The sequence below is a fragment of the Camarhynchus parvulus genome, chromosome 15 (assembly GCF_901933205.1).
Source record: "Camarhynchus parvulus chromosome 15, STF_HiC, whole genome shotgun sequence".
NCBI lineage: Eukaryota > Metazoa > Chordata > Aves > Passeriformes > Thraupidae > Camarhynchus > Camarhynchus parvulus.
Window position 1 is genome coordinate 10113762 of NC_044585.1, and position 12576 is coordinate 10126337.

At 48.5% G+C, this 12576-nt stretch overlaps 1 protein-coding gene across 3 annotated transcripts in view; it reads left to right on the plus strand.

Annotated features, from left to right (window-relative positions):
- Positions 1-5079: 5079 nt before the first annotated feature.
- CORO1C (coronin 1C) overlaps positions 5080-12576 on the plus strand; it is a 38568-nt gene continuing 31071 nt past the window's right edge. The window contains exon 1 of one of the 3 annotated variants that reach the window (XM_030958678.1): positions 5080-5180. The gene's annotated coding sequence lies outside the window, so the exon portion shown is untranslated. Of the gene's footprint in view, positions 5203-12576 lie in introns of all 3 variants that reach the window. The other 2 variants (XM_030958679.1, XM_030958680.1) reach the window with 2 other exon arrangements.

Here is a 12576-nt window from a genome sequence, read left to right on the forward strand (position 1 = left end):
CTCTATCCATGGCAGTCTGTTGGGGTTTTAAAAACTGGGTTAAATATTGATCTTCCCAAATCCCAAACATCGACATCTCACCTGGATTTACCCTTATGTGTTTCCTTTCTTATATCTCTGATTTTTCCAGCACCTTTGGTCCAACCTGATCCTAGACAGCAGAGAGAGAAACAGAAGGAGATGGCAAAAGAATTCCAAAGTGCTTGAATAGTGAGGCTCTGTGATCAGTGCCCAGGAACCCAACACCCAGCCCTGGCTTCTTCTCTGATTTTTTCCTGCTGTTCAGGATGATAGGAATTGTCAATCCCAGCATATCCATGTTGTAAATAAAATACAGCTTGATTTTTTTCTTTTCTTTTTTTTTTTTTTTTCAGTTCTGCTTTCTTGTCTCTCTCCTCCTCGTTAATCATCCGGAGACAGCAACAAAGGAAATCCCATCTGTTGCAAGCAATTGCTTTGGGTTTATTTGGTGGCCCAACATTTTAATTAGGTATTGGGACCTACCTCCTTTTCACTGCAGAAATAGAAGAGAAATGAAAATATATTTCACAATCCTGTCTAATGATGGAGAAAAATACATGAGGAAATAGATTAGCTTGAAATTAGAGGGTTTTTTTTTCTGTAAAAGCTCATTTTTTGATGCCTTTCTTCCAGATGAGTTGGGAGGGATGTGTCTGACACTGATATTGCTGCACAAAAGGTGTGAGAGTGGGGAGATGCAGTAATAGATGTGCTGGATGAAATCTATTGTAAATCATTAATAACAATAGCATTAATTATTAATGCACATCCTGGCCTAATGTTCACTCATTCCTTATCCATCTCCAGCATCCTCCAGCCTTTCCAGTGGCTCAGGAGCGATGTCAGCACAGGCCCTGATTCACCACAGTGGATTTTATTGCCCTTTGGGGAGGGGGTTGTGAATGACCCCCAATTCTGGGGTCTGGAAGTAGCACAGTGATGGTTCCACGTCACACAGAGCTGGCAATAAAGCTCAGGGGTGGTGGCTCCCAACCCTGTCCTTCAATCCATTATTTCCTCTTTCCTTCTTGCCACACTCAGACACTTCTCCCTTCCTGGCTGTTGTTTCAAAGCATCTGATGGAACATTTTGCTCTCCTTATCTTCATTCCCTAATTCTACAGCTCCCCTTTCTGGCCAAGGATTGAATAAGGCCAGTCCAAAGGGATTTTGCTCTCCCTATCTCTCCAGACAAACCCTTTGCAGGAGCTGGGGAATACTTCCCTGGGCACAGCACATCCAGCCAGCCAGAATCGATTTTCCATTATCCAGAGCCCTTTCGTGGTGGCTCTGAGAACATTTTCATCTTGGCAGATGCTCAACAGTTGATGATCATGGAAATGTCTCCTAAAAACCAGGATTGGGAGTAGTTTCATAAAGCTGCCACTGGCACTTGCTCTGTGCCCACAGACATGGAGGAATCAAGGCAGAGAAAGGAAATTAATGCTGAGAGCAAATCTAATTCCACTCAGGGAAAGGGAAGTGGGGAGGATTTGTCACTGCAATCAGTTCAGAGATTCCCAGAATGGTTTGGGTTGGAAGGGACTTTAAAGACCACCTTATTCCAACCCTCTGCTATTGCCAGGGAACATTTCCCTGCACTAAAAATCACTAAATCCCAATAATGTTCAGTGAAAGGTAAGATCACATTCCTGATTTTAGCAGGAGCAGCTCTTCCCAATGCTGCTGGGCCTGGCCTTGATGGGATCCCTAAATTATGGAAGCCATAGAAGAAGAGATATAAAAATATTCAAATTTCATGTGGGAGAACCTAGTACTTCCTGGTAAATAAATATTATTATAAAGTAAATATAATAATAATAATAAAAAATCAAAAGGTTTCAGGAAATAAATATATAAATAAGGACATAAAAGTCCTTGGAAAGCTGTATAACTTGGATATGTGCAAAACCAGGGTTCAGGACTGTCCTGTCTGGCATATTTTGTTTGATTTAGAAGTTAAGCTGCAAAATAACAGGACTTTAAATTGCTGATCTCTCTAAACCCTCCCTAAGCCATTTCCCTCCATTCAGAATATATTTAGCAATGAGGATTTCAGCAAAATGAAATGTTTGAGACAAATCCATCCCTCCAGTGACCTCACTGGTTCCAAAAATGGGGTTTGTCACCCCTTTGGGATGGCTCAGAGACACCAAACTGGAGAAATTAATCAAAATTTCTCCTTTAAAAAAGGTGCCTCAGGTGTTTTTTCCTCTTCCAGCTACAAACGTGGCCTTGGTGGGGAAGGCTGTGGGACACACCTGATGTGGGCCTTGGGAAGCACATCAGGCTCATCCCAGGAGCAAAGCAGGGGGATTTATTGCAGGGGTGGAATTGATGCATATTTGCAGGAGGCTAAATTTAGCAGCTGACATAAGTTTCAGAGGTGGAGTCTGTAGCCACGGTGCTGTTTCCCTATAAAGGCTGTGAGATAGTTTGCAGCAATCCTGCAGTGATGTAGCCGAGGGGAAAATATGTGGGATGGCTAAAAGTGGATTTTTTAATAAGTCCTGAATTTCTGCAATATGTGCTAACCAGGTGCTGGCAAAATGGGGCAAATTTTGATGTGTTTCTCCTTGTAGCTGTAAGGGTTTGGTGTTTTTTCTATAGAAAAATTAGGATTTGTGGCATATTTTGACAAGTTGTTTCACTTGCAGCACTGTGGATAACATTTAAATTGTTTGTTAGGGTGGTTTCACTCATCTGAAGTGATGAAAATTAGTGGTTACAGCAGAACCAAAGAGCACATGTAAAACCTGAGCTGTTTCTACTGTTTGTTGGAAAATTCAGCCTAAAATTCCTGTAATTTCTTCATCACTTTGTGATCTAAACTGCTCATTAATCCCAGACAGGATCTGGGTGTTCTTTGGAGTGTTTCCATCCACCTGTTTTAGGAAGCTCAGGTAAAAAATCCACAGGTATTATTTCCACCTGAGTACATCTTTAGCAACTCTTCCTGCACAGTGTTGAGGAATTTTCATCTCTGCAGGATCCACCCTTCCCAAGGCAGCTCTTGAGAGGATTAGGCTTCAATCAGATTTCTCAGGACAAATTTCACTTTTGTGTCCTCTCTGTGTCACTTTCTTTTCAGTTGGAGGCCAAAATTCTTCTTTGGTTCCCTTTCTGAGCTGGTGGGCAGTGCTGGGTGCTGCTGCCTTCATTCCTGTTTTCCAGTCCAGGCTAAAGCATTGCTTGGTATATGATTAAAATTTCAGTTTTATAAAATTTAACTCCCTCACACAGTTTTGAGACTTCTAATAAATTAAGGATGGGCAAGCAGGACTCTCAGCACTATCACTGACTCATTCTGTGACCTTCAACACATCATGTACGTACGTGGAAAATGTGAATCACAACCTAAACTCCCTAAACTCTGGGTTACCTTCAGCTCTGCTCCAAAGCTGCTTTCATTTTCTTCTCTTTTAGCATTAAAGGGATTGTTTGATGGAGCAGGGTGGTGTAATTGTGCTGGGCTGGTTTTCAGAAAGAAGCTATTGATTAATTTCAAGGCGATTGTTGTCATGGGCAAGGGTGGAGCCTTGCCACTCCAATCTGTTTGTGTAATTTTTTATCAAGGTGTTGCTCAGTAGGCGAGAGAGGCTTTCCCGCTTGTTGGATCAGCAGTTACACTTAGTGTCAAAGGTTAATTAATTCAGGATAACATGTGTTTAATCTGTAGCTACTGATGTTTCCACCAGCTGTGACAGTCAGACCAGGACAAATGTATCTCCCTGAGGTTTTCTGTGGGTTTTAACACCAGCTATCACTCACAGGGGGTAACTCATGGTCCTGTCACAGCTCCGTGGGGGGAGAGCAGGGCTCTCAGCTCAGCTCATCACGGCACATTTTCCTCCAAATTTTGAAGGATTAGAAGGTAAATTAGTAGGGTGATGCTCCCCTGAAACATCACCCCACCCCTTAAGCATCAAACCACATGCAAATGAACGTGCAAACGTCGGCCCAAGCGGATGAGGAAGCTCGAGGAGTTTTGGTTTTGGCCATGTATGGTAACACTGAGGGCTGTGGGTTCTGCTCGGGTGTTGCTCACCCGCCCCTCGGGCTCCCTGAGGCCGCGATGGCCCCGAGTGTGGCGGTGTCACCTGTGTGCAGCCAGGTGTGTGTGCAAAGTGCTTGCCTGACCTGCCACAACACATACACACAGATACAAACCTTGCACCTCAAGGTGCAGCATCTCCAAATTGCCTTTACCACAGTGCAATGGGGAGAACCTCTGGTCTCAAACTTCTGCCATGGGTGTCTCATTGGAGCGTGGTTCTTAGCTGGGGTCGAGCTCTGCAGTCTTTAGCAGGGGTTTTTGTCACTGTCCTTTTTTCACCACAGCCGCTGTGATTTGGTGTGACAGCGCGAGGTGACGCGGTTGTTTTCTTGTGGAGCTCCTGGTTCTCCTCAGCGTTGCCTCTGAGGACAGCAGGCTCACCTCACCCCTCAGGGCAGACACGGCCGCTCCGTCAGGGAGAACACGATGGGTCCCTCAGGGAGGACATAACCAATCCCGCAGGGATGTCATGACCGGTCCCTCAGGGAGGACAAGACCGTTCCCCAGAGAGGACAGGACCGTTCCCTCAGAGAGGACATGACAGGTCCCTCAGGGAGAACACGATCGGTCCCTCAGGGACGAGGCGATCCGTGCCTCAGGGATGACATGATCGATCCCTTAGGGCAGACACGGCTGATCCCTCAGGGATGAGATGACTGATCCCCAGGGATGACATGACCGGGCCCTCGGAGCGGACAGGACTGGTTCACAGGGAGGACACGGTCGGTCCCCAGGGCGGACACGATCGACCCCTCAGGTCGCTCACGACCTCCCGCCCCCACTCGCCGCGGAGGGGCGGCGGGGCGGGGCCCGAGAGCGCGCGACCGCGCGTGGTGGCGAGAGCTGCACGGCCATTGGCTGGCCGAGCCGTCACTCACGGCTTCGACCCGCCCCCCACAGAGAGCGGCTGGAGCAGGCGGGGCCAGACTGAAGGGGCGGGGTCCTTTTGTGGGCGTGGTCATGGAGGGGGCGGGACCCGCGGCCTCTTTGCCCCGCCCCGCCCCGCGGCGCTCAGTCGGGCGGCGGCGGCGGGCGGAGGAGGAGGCGGAGGCGGCGGCTCCGCCGGGCTGAGGAGCGGACGCGGGAGGCGGCTCGGGATCGCGGTGCGGCTCGGGGGCGGTGAGGGTGAGCGGGGAGAACTGGACAGCACAGGCCAGCGGGGCTGCGGCAGGGCTGGGCGGCGCGGTGCCCGCGGGAGGGAGCCGGGCAGGGCGGGGGGTCCGGCCGGGCGGGCCCTTCCCGCGCGGGGCCGCCGAGCCCCTCCGTGAGGCGGCGGCCGCTGTCAGCGCGGGGCCCGCGGCGGCAGCGCCCTCCCCGCACCGCCTCGGCCCCGGCCGCTCCCCGCTCCCTCCTTATTAGGCAGCGGCGCGGGGTCGCCGCCGCATCCGCATCCGGCCGGGGCCGCCGGGCAGGGCAAGCCCGGGGCGGGGCAGCGGCGCCGGGCGCTCCCGCCGCGCACCTGATGCCGCGGCGGGGACAGCGCTGGGGGGCTTTTGTTCGGCACGTTTTCGTTTTTGGTTTTTTTTTTTCCCATCCGCCCGGCGATGCAGCAGCCGCTCGGTGCCACCGGCGTGTGCCGCCCCCGGAGCGCCCGTCCCCGCCGTGCTCCATGGCAGAGGACAAAAGATGAGCGCCCTGATGGGGATTTAGTTTTAGGTTATTTTTCGGAGGCTCCTGTAGAGCAGGTCCTTGTCACGCCGTTCTTAGGGGCTCTTTGGAGGCTGTGCAGATGTGTGGACTCCTCCTGGGCTGTGTGACATGTCATTGAATCACCAGGGGATCCCAGAATGGTTTGGGTTGGAAAGGACCTTAAGGACCATCTCATCCTATCCCTTTGCTGCGGGCAGATGTCCCTGGGCTTTGTTTTCCTATGCAGGAAGCCACGTTGTTTAACAGTGATATGCCAAAGGCTGGAATTTAAATGCTGGTCCATACCTGTGCTTTATGAAATTCCCACTGATTCCATGAACAGCACGATCTTGGACACATGGGCAGGTGTCTGACACCACCACACAGAGAGACGTTCAGCTGTAGGACATTGTGATGCCTTAACTGACTGATTGCACAGGAGACAGGTCTGAAAAAAAGCAGAAAATAAAAAAAAGGCAGCGAAAGGTGCCAGGGAACAAAAGTGAACCCGATGGAAGCAGTTTTATTGTTGAAGATAAGTGAGATGCGTTCGGGTTGGGGTTTTTTTAGCAGCTGGAGTTGGTCTGAGCACGTCTGTTCGCGCAGATGTGCGTGGGGATTACTGGAGCAAGACCAAGGACGGTGGCAAAATCAGAGAGGGATGTTCTGAACACACCAGGCTGCGGTTGATTTTTCAGTTCGCTGCTGAATTTCCCGATTTTGTTTTAAATTTTAGGCCAGGCTGTTCCCAGATTACCTGGTGCCATCCTCTCCCTCCGTGTGCCTCGGTGGCACGCACGAGGGAAGCTCTGGAGTGTGGGACAATGGTGTGAACTGGCACAGCATGTCCTGGGAGCAGCGTGTTTGGATGTGGGGAAAGCAGCGGGTGTCGTGTGCGGGAGGCAGGAGAGGGTTTATTCCATTTTCATTTGAATAACCAGCATTGAATCATCTTTTCTGCTCAAGGAGGTGGGGGGGAAATCCAGATGGCTGTGTGCTTGCAGGAAGGTTTTATTGCAGCTAATAGTGGTGTTTGCTAAGGACTGTGTACACAAAGGTAGAAGAGCAAATACTTTTGTGGCAATGCGTGTTTATTTTGGATATATGTGTTTTGCTGTGTTTTCAGTAGCCCCAGTAAGACCTGACACACATGGGGACACGTCAGGCAGCATTTGCTTGGTGCTTGTTTCAGTGCAGCACTTCATAATAGTAATTTTTCAATGGTCACTTGTAGCCTTTTATCCAGATTGCTTTAATCAGCGTTTGTGTTCTCTGTTGGCATTGCTCTGTCTTCTCCTGAGCTGTCTTTTCAAACATCATTGGATTTTTTCAAGTGAAATCTTCATGCTTATTGCATCTGTCACTTCTGGGATTCACTCCAAGCAAAAGGCAGGGATTCAGTTTAATGGCAATGAGGAGGAATGTGCAGAAGGGGGAAATATCAGCTTTTCTCTGGGTGATGCAGCACAGGGTGCCGAGCTCTGCCCTCGGTGACACCTTGGTGGCCACGTCCAACATTTGACTTAAATGGCTCATTAAACCAAAACCTTGTGTTGTGATGGGAGGGGATTTATGCTCCTGAGTTTCATCTGGTGATCAATTCCCAGGAATATCCCTGGGATGCCAGCTTCCTATTCTGAAGACACGAGCAAAACACTTCCTGGCCTGAGTTTGCAGCTCGGTGAGGTCATCAGTGCACCACTCCCAGGGCCAGGAATGTCCTCTTGGGCAAGCTCACAGGCACATTTTCACTTGACTTTTAAAGTCTGGGTTTGTTTGTTTTGATTTTGTTTTACTGAGGTTTTTGTGATAATCTCAGCCCTTCTCCGAGGATGTGTTGGAACAGAAACTCACTGAGGATTTGAAGTGCCCCAGTTTAAGCCTTTGCAGGGCGTAGGAACAAGAATTAAATGTCTGTGTTCTCCTCTAGCTTGCTCCCTGTAGTCTCCCCCACTCAGTATTTTTGGGCTGGCATATTCTGGTGGGTAACTCTGAAATTGGTGTGATTAGAAAATGCTTAGAGCTTCATTTTAGGCAGCTCCTGGAGCCATGTGTGAAGAGTCAGGCTGCTGGTGGCTCGTGGCTGACAAGATGGGAACTGCCGAGTTTTTGTCACATTCTGCACAGTCACTGGTGGTCGTGAACGCCAAGTTAAAATGAAGCAGAAAAAGGTTTTGGGCTTAGCTGAGTGAGTCAGGAAAGCAGCAGTGAAAGTTCATTTTTCTGGATGTGTTGCCTCCACCAGTATGGTTGGGAATTGTTTACTGGGCCCTTTCTTTTTATCTGTTAATGAGATTGCTTTGTTCTGCTTTTCCTCCTGTGAGTAACTGTGCAAAAAAAAAAAAGGATTATTTGTTTCTTTTTGAGGTTATAATTGTTCAGTACATGACTTTTTGTGGCTTTTCTCATCTCAAACCACACATAGGCATGTGAAATACCAGCGTGACACAGAACTGCTCAGCTGCTCCCAGGTTCCACTGGCAGCTTTGCAGGGCTTGTCCTTGGAGGAACAAATTGTCTGGAGAGGATCCTAATGGAGTATCCCGGCCATTAGTTGTATCACCAGCCATTAGTTGTGTTCGTGGGGTTGTGTAGGGAATATAAATCCAATCAGGATTAATGGCTGGAGATAATGATGTAGCTGGAAAGTAGAAGGTGGCTGTTGGTGTGGCAAGTGGATGATTTGACTTTATTCCCCTCCCATGAAATTCCCGATGCCAATAAGACAGGAGGGATCCCTTGGAGCAAACACCTTCCTAAGGAGTCACAAAGTGCTCCTCAAATGGAAGAGGATTTTGTGATGGAACATCCTGAAAACTTTAAAATCCTGCTCTGTAGGTCAGGAAATTGACAGAGAAGTATTGAAAATGACATCTGCTGCTCCCTCCAGAGGTTTCTGATGTGCCCATGGTGGATAGAAGAGATCTCCTTGGTCTGAAAGTGACAAAATGTGGCCTTTTGGATAATTTCTCCTCTGTGCTGATGACTTAGAGGGAGAGTCAAGGCAGAATCACTGCACTAGGGAAAGGACAATTTCTTCAGCACGACCACTTTGCTTCTTCAACACCCCTGGCTTTGTTGGTGATAACAATAAGTGATCTCTAATCTGCTTTTTGCTGAGCCTGTGGTGACGTTTGAGGTCTGGCTGTTGGTGGGAGAAGTTGCAGTGACTCTGACATTGAGCTGGGCCTCTCAGCCCAGCATAATTAGGTTTGTCTTGTTTTCCTTTTTTAATAATTGAATTTGAAAGAGCAGTGGAAATAAACCAGTGGTGGGATCTGACTTAAAGTGATTAAAGCTCAGCCTGATGCTGAGATGAGCTCACAGCTCTCCTTGGAGTGTTGCTGAGCTGTGCTTGAGGCCAAATGTTCCCCTTAGGAAGAACTAGGGTTTCCCTGTGGTTTTCCAGATTTTGGCTGCCATCTCTGTAGGAACAAGCACATAGGTAATAATTCTTCTGAGCTGAACATTCAGGCACATTTCTGCATTTTTAGCAGATGTGTCTGAGCAGGATTTCATAGAACTCCATGGGAATGGTGTTCCTGAAACTACTCCTTGTTTGCATCCCTGTATGAACCTGGGCAGTGCATTGCACCTGCAGTTTCTAGTTTAAGTAATCCCTGGAAAATGGAGTTCAAATCACTCAGTTCTGAGTATTTGGAAATATGGGAACTTCCCCTCCCTCCCCCCTGGTTCTGCATATAGTTGCCATGGAGACCGTGTTCCGGAGTCCTTGAAAATCCATTGTTTCTCCCAAATAAACATAAAATCTGCAGTATTAAAGCAGCACATTTTGCATCATCCCATTCCTAAGCATTCCTTCATCAGGAACTGTTGTGATAGGACAAGGAGCAATGGACTCAAACTGAAAAAGGGGAAATTTGACTTCGATTTAAGGAAGAAATTCTTCCCTGTGAGGGTGGCAGGGCCCTGGCATGGGGTGCCCAGGGCAGCCCCATCCCTGGAAGTGTCCAGGGCCAGGTTGGATGGGATTTGGAGCAACCTGGGAGGGTGGAAGGTGTCCCCGCATGGCAGCAGCTGGAATGGGTTGGGCTTTAAGGTCCCTGCTAACCCAAACCAGTCTGTAAACCTGATGAGGACTTGACATTTTACAGCGTGCCAGACCTGGATGCTGGACAAACTGATAATGGGTGTAATTAGCAGCTCCAGGGATTAGCAGGCAGTGACAAATTCAATCCTTGGGAAGTAGGGTGTCCCTTGGGAACTGGGCAAACTGGCCATGCTGGGCAGATGATGGCTTGATAGGGAAGATTGGCATCAGCAAAGCCTCAATGCTCAGGCACCTGCTCAGGGCTGGAATTACCTCCTGGAGTCGCTTTTTTTTCCTCCCCTTTTCACTTTAAATACTTAAAAATCCTTCATGGTTTGTTGCTTCCTGCTGGGATCTGGATTCCCCAGCTGACTCAGGGTGTCTGCTTGGCATTTCCTTGGCATTTTTCATCATACCTGTGTGAAACAGATTGGTGTCCTTCCTTCCAAGCTGGGAATGTGAGGTGACACGTTTTACTCAGGGTCTGGCAGGTCCTAGGCTGGGAATACTTTTAGCACGTACTACTTGTAGCATGTACTACTAAGTGGAGTTGTTGTTTTACACATGCTTCAGGTATTTGCCCCACCACACATAGTGGGATGTGTACATGTGGATAAATGACCATTGTTACACTTCTAATTTCTTACTTAATTCCCTTCTGCAGTACTTACATAATGATACCATATAGTGGAGGCCCAAAGCTGTCTCATTCACAACAGGAGGTGTATTGCATTTTTTTTTAAGTTTTCAGTGATACTTTTTAAAGTTTATTTGAATTTTTGGATCTGCTGAGATCAATTTGCAAGGCAGGAGAGAATCCTGAGCCAACTTAGGCAAACACAAGTTGCCAGACATTCCTCTGCAATATATTCTGCTTTAGCACAGCCTGAAGGGTGGGCACAAAACTCTTCTAGCTCAGTGTTGCTGTGCTTCCAGCATCTTTTTCTTGGCCACTGCCAGGAAAATTGCTCCTTTCTGGAACAGTTTGTTCTGTGTGGTGTTTTAAGGTGCTGCTGTTTAAGGTGGGTGCCCCTGGTTAGGGTCAGGCTACCCTGGGGTTATCTCTCTGTTCTTCCCTTGGCTCCCTGATGTTTCTTTGGGGGTAAAGGTTATCTTTTTGTTCTTTGTATCCCTGCTTTGCCACATCCATCTTCTGCTCTACTCAGGGTATTCTTAAGTGCTTTGCAAGCTCCCATAAAAACCAGCTGGGCTTATCTGGGTGTAATTGTGTTGTTTTGGCTGGGCTCCTCTGGAGCTGCTGGAAATGCCACAGGGATTCCCAAAGGACTGGAAGTGTGGGCTGCACGTGCAGCAACATGACTGTCAAACCAACAGGTAAGTAAAGCTCAAAGGTCATCAAGGCACAGGCTGTAATTCTTCACTGGAATCCAGTTCTCCAGCTGAGAGCAGCCAGCTGAAGTTGCAAGAATTCCCCAAGGAATCAGCCTTTGCCCAGTGTTGGGGTGGGTGTGATTCTCCCTGTCAGGGAAGCTCAGAGGTGGATGTGGGGCCATGGAGGTGTCAAGGACACAGGTAGGAATCTGAGATCTGTCTTCACAGCCTAGAATGTTTATAAAAGCTCCTTAATAGACTAAATCCTCTTTTCTAAGTTAATTTTTGGTTTCTTGCGTGCCCAGAAGAGTGAGAAAGGTGCTTTGTGTCACCCTTATGGTTTGACACCAGTTGTGGTCCCCTCATTGTCATCCCATGACAGGTCAGTGACAAATCTGTAGGACAGAGGAAATGTTTTTGAAATTGGAAGCCTCTGCTAAAACAGATGCTTGGGGGGCTGTAGTTGGCACCATGAGACAGGGATTTAAAATCAAGTGAGCAGATTGAACTATCTGGGTTTGAGTTTCAGCCTCCTCCTGCCCCATCCTCCCTCCCCCAGCCCTGATTTCAAATTGCACGTTACGGAAACAGGACGGAATGACAATGGTGCTCTTGGAATTATAGGCTGCTTGGCCAGAAGAGCTGGCAGGACAGCAAATGGAAATGTGGAGAAACACACGCCAGTTCCAACTGGGAGCACTGAGATTCATTTTGCAGCTTGTTTGTACTGCGTTAAAATCCAAGATGTTGGCATTGTCCGGCCCAAACCTCCCACGTCCTGGGGTGAGGATGTTGTCTTGTCTTTGACAATTCACTGTTGTCACTAAAAGCAGTTCAGTGTGGGGCCTCACCTGTTGGGTGGGTGTTGTTGAGAAGTGTTACTCAGGATGTGGCAGCCAAGCTCATTGGCACTTTTTGGAGCAGAGTGTATCCACTGGAAATTCCAGTGTGATGGACCACACTGCTCTGTGCTGTACCTCCAGTCTACCTGAGATGTTCTCCAGGACTCCAGCCCATCCTGTTTGCTGTCACAGCAGGAGATGTGGTGTTATCCATTGCACTTGGTCATCCTGCTGCTCCCAGCTCCCATTCCCCAGGGCAGCTCTGGCTTCTCCTGGCAGGGCTGGAGCTGTGCTCGGTCCAGCAGAGCTCGGAGCCGCTGTGGTCAGGCCGGGTCATGTGGAGAACGCTGCTCCTCTCTTGGTCAGTCTGACTCACTCTTGGCCAGGCTCTTTGGGAGCCTTAGTTGTGCTGATCTGTTGTTTCTGCCTTATTCCGGAGTTGGGAGGAATTTTGTTAATTTGGTGTTTGGAGCAGAGGGTTCTGCAGGTCCTGGTTCCCTAAAGGTGCAGTGCTCTAGGAGAACTGGGACCTGCAACCTTTTATCTGTGAGACTGTTTATCTCTTAAAACACCTTTAATGTTTAGAATTTTTTCCTATGGATGCCAAGGGATGTTGCAATTGACGAATAGAAAAACAGCTTGCCT